Genomic DNA, 13,882 nt, shown 5'->3' with positions numbered 1-13,882 from the left:
AACGACCTGATGACGACCCTCAGATAAAAGCAACATGCTCATTGGCTACATCAGACAAAGTGAATATAATCAAATTGACATCTCGTGTAAGAAAAGATCATAATTAAGAACTTTTGCTGCTTTATGTATGATTTGTAGCTAGGAAAATCAGTAAGCAACAAAGTGTGTAAAATTAGTAAAATTAGTTTTTAAATCTCTTTTTGTTTCTATTTGAAAATTTATAATGATGTAGACAAACTAATGAAATTGTCCCTCGATTGAAACCAATCTATAATTGTTAACGTAATGAAACAATTAGCATTAATTTTTATAAGTGTTGTTGTATCAAGGAAAAATAAAACTGCTAAACAATACTAGTATAGGTTATCATCTTTCATGTTTTCCTTTTAAAGGAGCACGCCTCCAGATCCAAACTAACTTTCATTGTATTTAAACATATAATTTTGTGAAGAAACCAAAAGCTACCAATGACACAACCAAACGTAAATTACAAAAAAGAAGTAAGAATATTTAAAAATTTCTCTTAGTGCGAAAGTAACGCGAACGAACACTGCCTTATAACTATGGCAAAGTGCGTTCTAATTACGAGGCCTCTTACACAACGATTGGTTAAGAAAATTGATAACAAACTGTAGAGATAACAGCAAAAAAAACAAAAAAAACAAACAACAACTTCACAACCACTTGTTAATCTGACAAGGAAATGAATTAATATCACGTGTATAGAACGATCAAACTAAGAGCTTTCACTGTTTAATGTATGAACTATCGTCAGGAAATAAATGATCAGCGAATTTTAGTACATAAGTATATATCTGATTTTATCATGTAGACAAACTAATGGAAATATCTCTAAATACGACCTTAATTGTTTTTGACCGTAATGAAAACTTTAGCATAATTTTTAATTAAGCTATGTTGTATCACTAATATGTAAAGTGGTTAAACACTTGAAGAGATATCCTGTTTCCTGTTTTTCCCCTATCTTTAAATGAAATTGACAGGAATACTCTATTAGAATGTTCATTCGAGATATTTAAAATATTAACAAGGACACAGACAAACTCTGTTTTTGTTATTTCACTATTTGCGCTTGAAAGCCTTATAACAAACACATTGCGTCAAAAATTCTGGAAAAAAAAACACAAAAAACATATGTCTTTATCATGTCACTGATGTCTGCTTTAATAATTTTCATTTAATACGGAAAACATTCCTGGCACATATTATTAAAATTAGCATTTATCATTGTAAATAAGACGAATACTTTATTAAACTGATTATTTTTTAAATATAACTAAACATTAATTATAGTGTTCGGTCACGATCACAGAAATAAATGTGTTTCTTCACAGTGATCAAGTGAATATAATTCTTCATAGTAAAAATAAAAATTTTAATATCTCATTGCACTAATCTGGTTTCTTTAAATAAAATCAACGCTGTCTTTATCCATGTATAGTATGTCCTTTTCCAGTGTGCCCATACCACATGACTTTCCTTTTTTTAGCAATATACATGTTGAGACCGGAGTTCAATTCCCCGTCGGGGTGGCTAATTTTTTTTTAAAATTGTGAATATTTTACTTTGGTACAAAAGCTACCAAATCACGTATTAGTAACATCATTAATAATATATTTGAGAAACAGCACAGGAAAAATCTTTATATCCCGTCATTTGCGAGTAACACACATTTAAACATGTATTTAGATAGACTATGTTGATTTGTTGCTCCTCATTTCTCTGTATGATTTATCAATATGTTCACATGTGAAATTCTACAATTTTGTTTCCGCTCGGTAAAGCTCAAATGTTGATTTTCCCATACTTTAATTGATTGTGGATAAACATCTAGTCTTTATCGTCACAGTAGGGAGTTCCTGTTTTGCCTGTTGTGGTAAATTATAAACTTTATTGTCGCTAAAGGTCGTAATCAGTTCATACAACCTCGACATACCAATTTTGAAAAAGAAACAATCACACTGGTCTTCCTCAAAGAATGCTCTTGTTTACAAGTCTTTCTAAGTGATTCATCGGAATATAGTATACCTAGAGGAAATATGACAGTGTTGTCATATTTTCTGGACTTTCGGGATCATTGATGCCAACACTATAAAGTGTTGAGAATTGAGTACCGCTCAAGCCGGTGCTAGGGGGCGTGAGGGATGTTGCACTTATTCATTATCCCTCATGTACAGACTCAATCAAACCGAGTCAGTCTGCAATTCTTATGTTATTTTGTTGTGGTTAATGCTTCCGAGGGATCACTTTGTTTCCAGAACTTTATAGCAATAAACTCTTATGTTCCTTATTGTATGTTTTTAGAACTTTGTAGTTGGTGATTTGCCCGTCATCTCATTGTATAACTGATACACAATTTTCTAAATGTTGCTGTTTTTATACGTATTACTAGTGCTATTAATATATTCAAAAACGAAGATAAAATCTGGGCGACTTTCTTACACAGTTGCCGCAGAAAGTTGAGTTGTTTTTATTTGTATTATTTGCATATAAAGATGTTACTTAAAATTTTGACTAAAGCTATCTGTTTCTGGTGTTTCCCGTATTTATGGGACTTTTCCATTTTGTTAATACCTTATCTAATTCAATTTGTTTAGTCCTATCCCACCACTGAAAAAATAAAGACATTTCATTGACTAGAAAAACCTTCATCTTTGATGTAGCAAAATAAATAAAACATCTTCATTTGAAAATAAAAACACCTCCCTCGAGGATTCGTTATGTTCACTTTATAATAAACAAGTTGTCTTGTTCTGATTATGAAGTATTCGTTATTTGCTCATCTAAACATAGTCTGACATATAGTTATACATTTTTGTTTTAAGATTAAACATTTTAGATAACGATAGAGAAAATATATTTCAAACTCTTATATCAACTTCCTTGTTACAGCCAATGTTTTGCTTTCGACATAGGAGAAAGCTTAATTGCCAGTCTGTATAAAATGCATTATATAAAAAAGAACTAACAAAATTTCTATCTTTACTACAATCATTGACTATATGTGGTTATAGAATAATATTGTAACAGTTAAGAAAACTATATTATATATAAAAAACTTTTATTCTTAGTCTCAGTTTGCTATATATCAACCTTATAGAAAAATTTTCCTTGCAGCCGATAAACTATTTGCATTATGACAGATTTAAGCTATCAATTATTTCAACAAATCTAATTACCAATCAGCAACATGAATTTATGATGGAAAACTGATACAATCAACTTTCTGTAAGAATACAGCACAATACGAATAAAGTCAGATATTTAAAGCGTGTTCTTTGCGACAATGTATAAGAAATATATTTTTGCAATGGCTGGTTCAACTGTTGAATACTGACAAAAATAGTACTATAAAGTGTAAGGAGTTCATTCAAAACAACAGTACAATTTCCTTATTAAAATGGAATGACAATAGAAACGAAGGCAACAAATCAAATTCTTATTGATGTATTTCCCATTTATAATGTTTTACAATAATTAGTTTTTTACAATAATCTAAAACAATTGATTATAACCAGCAGACATTATGTCTACATGTAATACATTTTAGCAAGTTTATTACGTATTAACATGCTTGATATCCTATTCGCATTATTTGAAACACATGTTCTTATAGTAAATTGATTTGAATTTTAGAAATTGCATTTATTTACGTAAGCTCTTATTTAAAATATCAGAAAGTTAACTAAAACAAACCACGAAAAGAATTTTACTCTTCCTTTTATCTTTCATGACCACTCATTTTATACTTAAATCGTACAAGATTGTGAAATTTGTTACTATTAATGTACTAAAATCTCTGTCAATATTATAATCAACCTGATGTATAATTAGACATATACCAAATAACTATCTCCTGACAACAATTCATACATGAATTAGTAAAAGCTCTTAAATATAGTCACTCTTTACACGAAAACTTAGATCGATTTGAGTCATTTTGCCCAATTTAGCAAATGAGCATTATTTGTTATTATCTAATGTTTGTCATCAGTTCGTTTATCTTGACATTTCCTATCTGTGATATGTTTGAACTGAACTTGTTTGATATAAGATTCGGTATCAATTCATAGAGGGCATGAAAACATAAGTATTTATAAAACACTAAATATACGACAATGTTGAGATTGTAAATAATTTCGCTCATTAAAAAAATCTTTTAGGTTTTCAAATATTTTTGAATTTTTTTTTATATTATTTCGGTCCTTCAGAAGTATAAGCTCTTATCTGCATGATTATGTCGTCTTGTATTGATACGCAATACTGTTTTACGTTTTCATTAATCTAGACTAAGTTTAGCATATGTCAAAAATTGCATTTATAAATCAAATATACAAAGTCGTATATAATTTAAAATTACGCCAGATGATGCTTTCATAAATCACAACTTTACTGTGTTTTTAACAGTTAATTAAAATAAAGATTATAAGGATCTTTTGAAATATAATATGGCCAATATAAACTGATGTAGGTTTATATAACTTGAAAGATTTAAAACAACCGTTTACACACAGACATATACCCGTTAAAGTAACTTTTAATCAATACTATGGTACAGCACAGTTCTTTTATTTGAGATAAAACGAAAATTGCCTAACAAATTTAAAGCAGTCATGTATATGGATTTAAAGCATTCAGGTTTATGGATTAAAAATTTATGTTACTAACTTGCAGTATATGACGGAGCTTGAACACAAGCAGCAAGCAATTTTTTATATTTCCAGAAAAAAATCGGTCACACACCAATCTATATACATATATAAAATATATATATTTCAAAAATATATAATCAACAAAGATAAGCTAACAAGGATATCCTATTCGTTTAACATCGTATCCAAAATGATTTATCTTCATTAAAAAAAAACAAAGCTTTAAAATCATGTCTGGCCATATCTTAACATTGATAACAAGTTTTCTATAATCAGGACTAGGGAATAAAGTTACTATGTACCGGTCATTAACGAATCCTCGTTAGTATAGTGGTGAGTATCCCCGCCTGTCACGCGGAAGACCGGGGTACAATTCCCCGTCGGGAGATAAACATTTTCCTACGATTTAATTATTTAATCTGTTTGTCAAATAAAAATTATTATTATATGTTTAAGTCTATTTTTGGTGAAACTGGTTAATATTGTATGTCAGGCTCAACATTTCCTATGTTTAAGTGCTTATTCTTTGTATTTATTTTCTGCACGGTTTTCGTAAGCCTCAAGTATTTACTAGTGATGTTTAGAGCCTCGTTTCCGCCGTACTGACAACAGATGTAAGATTCTTATTTAGTGCATTTCATGTTTAAATTATAAGCCATACTAGTATGTTGACCTTATCTATTTCATCTAATCATGACACGTCAATGGTAATGACTTCTCAGTCAGCAGCCGATATTACTGTCAATGTTGATTTATACGACGTCCGACTAATGAAGGATATCATCCGTTTTTAAAGTTTTCAGAAAAGTAAATCAGCCACTGATTTAATTTCTGAATATTTCTAGTGTGCATTTTGTTTGAATCAATATGATATAACAAGATTCATTTCTGATTGTTATCCTTAATTAGACGCAATTTATTGTAAAAAGTGTATAACAGAAGAGAATGAAATCATAATTTGCTAGTTGGTGTTGTCATCATTTCATACTTGGGATATCATTACAAAATTGTTTCATGTAAAACATAATTTCATTCATAAAAATAGTTTTTGGGAGACGTATAATAGCATATAATTATGTCCATAAATTAATGAAAGGATTACCTGTGACTAATTTTAGAGAAGACAACAAAGTAAACAGTCTACAGTAGTGTTCTGTTCTTAACAAATTTTTGGAAATTTCAAACGCTTTTAAATTAAGTTTAGGCAAAACTGCGACCAAAGCAACACTTGTCAGTTATAGAGATGACACTACTGATTCTAATTAATCAGAATGTATCTCGTGATTGACATTACGGGAACTGTCAAATAAACATCGTGTAACATTTGATTTAAATTACTTTCTGGCAAATAAACGAATAATTAATCTAGGATGGCACGATTTTATTCATCAAGAATCAAATGGCCTAATTCAATAACAGGAAAAAATCTACGCCGATAACGTTCATGTTATTTTATGTAATATGACTGCTTGTAATATAAACGCTGTCAAATTATTCAGTTTTACTGTTTATTACTTGATATAAAAGGTTGGCTTAATTTTTTGTTGGTAAGGTCAATATCTATTTTAATAATTTAACTGACTTGACAAAAAATAATAGATATATTTTATCGTAAATTTATCCGTTACTGCTAAACTTCTAAAATTTATTTGAAGGACGAGTCTTTACCATATGCCCTATAATAATGCTTTGTCCTAAATTAAATCTAGGTTTGTGCTCATTAGTAAAACAAAATTTAATTACATTACAAAATCAAATTGGTCTAAAAGGGTGCTTTAAATGCTTACTAATGAACAACAACAAATTTAGTGTTCAAAAATTGTTTTTATACTATTCGATTCGTTTGAAATATTGCCAGCCTATTGGACACAAAAATAATTTCAAACACTTATTTTCACGAACTGGTTGTGATAACATGACGGCAATCTTAATAAATTGCCACCATTGCCGAAACACTTCGTATAGGTAAGTGTTTAATAATACATATTAACAAAAATAATTGGTCAAGTCTGTCGTAGGCAGGCGACAAATTGTTTTGTTAATATGTATTATTAAACATTAATCTATTTAATGATCAACATTATTTTTTTCAACCAAAAACAAGGCATTTCTCTAAAACACCGATAGCTCCGCCCTTTCGCTCTACAAGATGTCTACACCTTGTCAAGTTTCTAACATGTCACATTTAGATAAGCTAAATAAATGGCCCTTTCAACATATAATTAGGCACATGTTTACTGAAATATCACAGAATTTATACCTTTATCTACAGTACCTATATCATGTTTCTATAAAAAGAATCTGGGAAAAAATCTGAGAAAAATACATTAGAGATTATTAATTGATACACAAACTTTAAAATTTCTATTGATTTGCTCATTTGAAAAACAGTTGAATTTTTTTATTTTTCTGTGTGTCAATTTAAGTTTACAGGTGGGGTCCATTTAAAATGAGTTTTCTAGCAAAATATCAAGGATTGCTAATGCAGTTAATTCCTATCGACTGAAAGAAAATAATGTTTTGGTTACTTTTTCTAGAAAATATAAAGTTTAAAACAGTCAGCAATTTATAACAGACATTTTTCTTACAGTTAAAAGGATATAAAAAGTTACTATGTAATCATTTATCTCTGCGTTCCCCACATGTATTATCTATGTAATAAATTAATTGATTGTATCCTTACATTTAGAAACACCTGACCTCGCTTAACTTTTTTTTTACGTTGGCATTGTTTTGCTAACCTATAGATATTTTATAATTCATTATTGAAATTTGTTAGACTGGTTAGACAACAGATTAAGCAAATTTTATTTAGTTAGTACACATTAACCAAAGCTAGACTAGCAGAAATTTGAAAAAAAACTTCAATGTGATTGGACAAAAAATAATGTTGATCATTAAATTCTCTAGTTCCTCACTTGTATATCAAATTTTTACGGCGCACCCTATAAAAAGGTTTTAACACTTCGTCTGATGAAAATATCAAATATCTGTCGTGCGTATTGTTGATCATATCACAACAATAAATATTTATTGTGTATAAGATAAACGTGCACGTTTTTGCCTAATTTTTAACAATACAAACATATCATTCTTGGTAAATACATAAACCTGATCAAAATATCGTATTGGACGAAAACAAATAATGTGCAAGGTTTACTACCCACTCATGATCAATGCCTATACAATCATTGCTTCCATTGTACATGTTTATAAGTTGTATAACAATAACAATATTTTCTATTTTTGCCTGTCAGCTTAAACAATAATATAAAGATTTTCAGGGAAGTTAATTCAGATATACCTCGAGATTTATATTAATACCTTAATTTTTACAGTTCACCTACGGAAACAATTATTTCGGGGAAAAAATCATTCGAACCCATGCTTGAAACTACATGTTTGACTGTTCAATTACATTGTCACGTCCTGACTAAAAACATCTTGGTCATTCGATTTAAATTGGCTATTTCCGTAAAATTCAGTCTCATTCGCAGACAAAGAACACACTATGAAATCAGTTTACACCCTGAACGAGTGACGTCAACCCATGGAAATTTTAGAGGACCTCTCAATACATGATCCTCCTAAATATGAATATTTCAATAATTGGTTAATTATTTTTTACTCAAACCTATGGCATATTCCTTAGAAATAATTTCTACTTAAAATCAGGAAATGGGACATAACTATTTATTTGCAATTTTGCAATGATATCAAGGATGAAACACAAACCAATAGTTAAGATAAGGATTTCCAAAGTTATATTTAACAAAAAAAATTATCTGCCACTGAAATGACCTTAAATAACAAAACCTTCAAGGCTACTATTAGAGAGTAAGGTTACCCTTATTTTTCAATTTTGGCAAAATATTTAGTTATTTTGACTTTAACCTGTAACACGTCGTCCTTTTAAGGCGGGGCTACTACATTCAGTTTAAACATGCGCATTTCGTTCCAAACTCTTAATTATTAAGTGTTCGACGACTTAATAAATAAGTGACAAAATTTGCCTGTCTATATGATTTAGAACGGCTGTTGTTTTGAAAATTCGAGAGATGTCATTGGTCGGCAAATGAAGCTGAACACTAATCTTGGATGGGCACAATGTCACATTAAAATAGCAGTATTGAAAGTTAAAATAATTAAGAACAGTCCTAAATAAACTAATAATCCTGTCTGATCCTGAATAATAGAAAAATGTCGTCGCCTTGTTATATTTCCGCACAAATGTCCAAAATTATCTTTAGAAAAATATTCCCAGAAACTGTTGAATAGGTGCATTAGTTCCTCACGAAGTATAATTAATTCCAATATTCCTGGTAATAATCACTGGTCAGAGTAAATCTAATTAAAAATTTACATTCAAAGCATCTAATAATATTGTGCATCTCTAATCTATTAATATTATAACAAAAATAATCCATAAAGATAGTCAAAAATGTTGCAGGCTCGGTTTAATTAACCTTGTTCATATACGGTAATGAAATGTGCAAGCTACCGTTCACACCTCTAGCACCGGCTTAAGCAGATTTCAACATTTAACATGAAATGAAAGAAATTTTCATTTTAGACACATCTGCAGCTGTGTCGACAATAATAGTGATACATGTACTTCAATTTGGTCATTCAGAAGAAAGAAAACTAATACATGTAGGTGGGTGGAAGCTGTGTACTATTTAATATTTTATTTTAAAAACAGTCTATTTTCGAACTTAAATCGATGCATAAGTTTGCATTTAAGATTTAAAACTTTGACAGTTATTTTCTTAAAACATAATTACTTTATTAATTCAGAACATTTCTCTTTATCTGCAAGTCATTCGCATTTGCACTAATTACTCGATTGTATAAACTATCATTTTAATCATTATTTATCAGCATTGCCAACATCAACAATGAAATACTATTAGCCTTTTAGTTTTTATCATTTGACTAGTAGAATTGTTAAATATAACATTTATTGGCATGTCCTCTCCTCCGCCCTTCGCCGCCCTTGTGCCTTCTCCTTTATATTGTGCGGTGCCTTCTGAGAAACTTTCTAGTGTGTCTGAGTTGTATCGGGGGCTATTTTCTGTGAATACCGCCTTGCGTTGTTGATCTTTGTTCCCATTTGTTAGTAAAAACATCGCCAATAGACTGATTTCTACTCTTTCATAACATTTAAGTTAATGCAACCTTAATTGACTTCTGCGTTGTTTTCGGAAATTACAGGAATTGCAGCAATTAAGAGCAGACTTTACTTGATCAATAGCATAGCAAGAACGTCAGAAATAATTTCACAAAAAGCCCTGTAAAAGTAATCCATAAAGTGCATAAAAAATCAGATTCTACATGTATAATAATCAAGTGTTTAACCAATTAAATTGAACTCTGAGTGAAAATTGTCTTTGTTTCAAATCAAGTAATTTACGTGGTAAAACTTTTGTGAACGACATATTATCTTGTTGTTGAATTATTTTCAATTATATCGCTCATATAAGGGATATAGTCTTTATTTTAAAGAGACGAAGTGTAAAAATGAATTTAACGATCTACTAAGGAGAGCTATGTTCCCTTTACACAGCCACTAAGGTCAACTGGTTGGGCATCCATTTGGGCAGACACTATGGCCAACTAGAAGGATGCAACAGGTGACCAAACCGAACAAAACATACTAATAGCATAGCCAGCTCTAAAAGATGTGTATGATAACAAAGCTAAGAATTAATAACAGACTCAGTTGAAAATGGACTGTTCATAAAATTAAATGTTCAAATAATACACAACTACGCTCTTATTTGACTTTTCTTTGATTTTTCTTTGATTTTCTTGACGGTTACTATTATTTCTTTGTATTATTCTCGAGATTTGCCTGTCCTTGCTATGCCTTGCGCCCTGTCCTGTTTTTTGTTTTTAGTCCTCCAGGGCTTCTTACCACTGGTTCTTCCTGCTGGGTCGTGTGGGGGTTGCATTCATTGAACGTTGCCTTTTCTTGTTGATCTTGTTAATCATATTTTTTCCTTCTACCGAATAACCAAAAAGTAAACCAGTGTGAATCTGGATAATTGTTTGTAGTAATTGCCATATTTGATACTTATATGTTGCATTGGGCAAGTATGTATATTAACATGACCTATATAAATAAATATAGAAATTTATTAAATTTGTATTTAAAATTCCCCAACAGTACAACCCGTCAGTTTAGTACAGTTATAATGATTAAGATTTTTGTGTGCATGTCAAGATACCACTTTGTTGACATTTTGCTAAAATTATGACAAATTACTTCACGTTCAGCGCAATTTTCTGCAGATGATAAGCATCTTAAATGTTCTTATTCAATTATCATAACATTATAAAACACAATTATCATAACATTATAAAACACAAACTATCCCTTACTGTTGAACGAAAAGTTTATTCATTTAGGCATAATGTTCTTTAAATTTAGAAAGCCATGTTAAACGAACTGATGACGAACCTCAGATAAAAGCAACATGCTCATTGGCTAAATCAGACAAAGTGAATATAATCAAATTGACATCTCGTGTTAGAAAAGATAATAATTAAGAGCTTTTACTGTTTTATGTATGAATTATACCCAGGAAAATCTGTAATCAAAGAAGTGTGTAAAGTTGGTAAAATTAGTTGTTAACTCTTTTTTTTTCTTTTCGAAAATTTGTAATGATGTAGACAAACTAATGAAAATGCCCCTCGATTGAAACCAATCTATAACTGTTAACGTAATGAAACAATTAGCATTAATTTTTTTAAGTAAGTATACATCTGATTTTATCATGTAGACAAACTAATGGAAATCTCTCTAAATAAGACCTTACTTATTTTTAACCGTACTGAAAGACTTCAGCATAATTTTAATTAAGACGTGTTGTATCACTTATATGTAAAGTGGTTAAACACTTGAAGAGATATCCTGTTTCCTGTTTTTTTTCCTATCTTTTAATGAAATTGACAGAAATACCCTATTAGAATGTTCATTCGAGATATTTAAAATGTTAACATGGACACTGACAAAGTCTGTTTTTGTTATATTCACCATTTGCGCTTGAAAGTCTTATACCAAACACATTGCATCAATAATTCTGAAAAAAAAACAACCGAAAACATATGTCTTTCTCATGTTACTGATGTCTGCTTTAATAATTTTTATTTAATACGGAAAACATTCATGGCACGTATTATTCAAAGTAGCATTTATCCTTGTAACGGATGCTTTATTAAACTGATTATTTTTGAAATATAACTAAACAATAATTATAGTGTTCGGTCACGATCACAGAAAGTATATGTGTTTCTTCACAGTGATCAAGTGAATGTAATTTTACATAGTAAAAATAAAAATTTTAATATCTCATTGCACGAATCTGGTTTCTTCCAATAAAATCAACGCTGTCATCATCCATGTATAGTATGTTCTTTTCCAGTGTGCCCATACCACATGACTTTCCTTATGTTGATATAAAGCTATCTTTACGCTCATCGATATTATAATAAATAGTCAAATATGACGATTTTTTTCTGTCACAAGGGAAACCGGAGTTCAATTCCCCGTCGGGGAGGCTCAATTTTTTAACATTGTGAATATTTTACTTTGGTACAATAGCTACCAAATCACGTATCACTAACATCATTAATAATATATTTGAAAAACAGCGCAGGAAAAATCTTTATATCCCGTCATTTGCGGGTAACACACATTTAAACATGTATTTAGAAGAACATCCCCTCTTTTTATCGAGCCAACAAAAATAATCCCCTTTAAGATTTTAGAATATTGCTGAAACCCAAAAAGTGCTGGACTGACATAAAAAATAAGGATTCTCAGTGCGGACAGATTCTTAAACTGTATCGATACCTGAAAAAGGCACCATATGTAAATTTATGCATGATTATGAAAAATATAATTTAATAAACTTAAATCTAAAGCTAGAGTACTTACTTTTGAAAAAATGAATTGGAACTCCTGTAACTCTCGCCACCTTTGCTCTGAACGAAAAAAGAATTAAGCGCATGCTCAAGCGTCACCTCATATTTGACATCCGTGACGTCACTTGTGCATATAAAATTGTGAATTCGTGAATACATGAATTCACGAATTCATAATTTCATGATTTCACTTTAAAAAATGAAATTGTGAATTCACGAATTCACGATTTCATTATTTCATTTATTCAGGTTTTTTTAAAGAGAAATCCTGAAATTATAAAATCACGAATTCATGAATTCGCATTTTTATTATTTCATTATTTCATTTTAAAAAATGAAATCGTGAATTCATGAATTCGTGATTTCACGATTTTGTTATTTCATTTATTTAGGTTTTTAAAGAGAAATTGTGAAATTATGAATTCACGAATTCACGATTTCAAAATTCAATAGTTCACTCTAAAAGTAATGAAATATTAAAATCTTGAAATTATGAATTCATGAACGTAAAATGTCATTACCGGTCTTTCGTACTATGTTGATTTGTTGCTCATGATTTATCAATATGTTCACATGTGAATTTCTACAATTTTGTTTCCGCTCGGTAGAGCTCTGATGTTGATTTTCCCGTACTTTAATAGTGGATAAACACCCAGTCTTTATCGTCACAGTAGTGACTTCCTCTTTTGCCTGTTGTGGTAAATTTGAAACTTTATTATTACTAGAGGTCGTCATTAGTTCATAGAACCTCGACATACCAATTTTGAAAAAGAAACAATCACACCGGTCTTCCTTCAAAAACACTCTTGTTTACAAGTATTTCTTAGTAACTCATTTTTAAAAAATTTACCTAGAGGGAATTTTAATTTCTATACAACTGTACTCATAAATATTGTCAAGTTTTAACTGCGTTGCATGCTTTTACTGTTTATACTTGCTTGCTTTACATGTATACTTCTGAGGTCAGTTGTTCCAAATTAATGCAACTGCGATTGAGTGACATAAATACAATATAACAATGCGACTTACTTATCAAACCTTGCCTAGAACATTTTCAATATTGTCGTTTTGTGCTGTTTTCTCTATTTTATTTAACTCTCATGCTCCTTACTGTATTTTGATATCATTAAGTAGTTCGTGTGGCAGCAAAATATATTCTCATTGTATAAATGATGCACAATATGCCGAATGTATCTGTTTTGATACGTATTACTAGTACTATTAATTGATTTTATAAAAGAAAGAAAAAATTGGGTATACACTTTTACAGATACAATGTA

The sequence above is a fragment of the Ruditapes philippinarum genome, unplaced genomic scaffold (genome assembly GCF_026571515.1).
Source record: "Ruditapes philippinarum isolate M1 unplaced genomic scaffold, ASM2657151v2 ctg450_1_1_1_1, whole genome shotgun sequence".
Classification (NCBI taxonomy): Eukaryota; Metazoa; Mollusca; class Bivalvia; order Venerida; family Veneridae; genus Ruditapes; species Ruditapes philippinarum.
The sequence above is the reverse complement of the archived record's forward strand: the minus strand, read 5'-3'. Positions refer to the sequence as shown.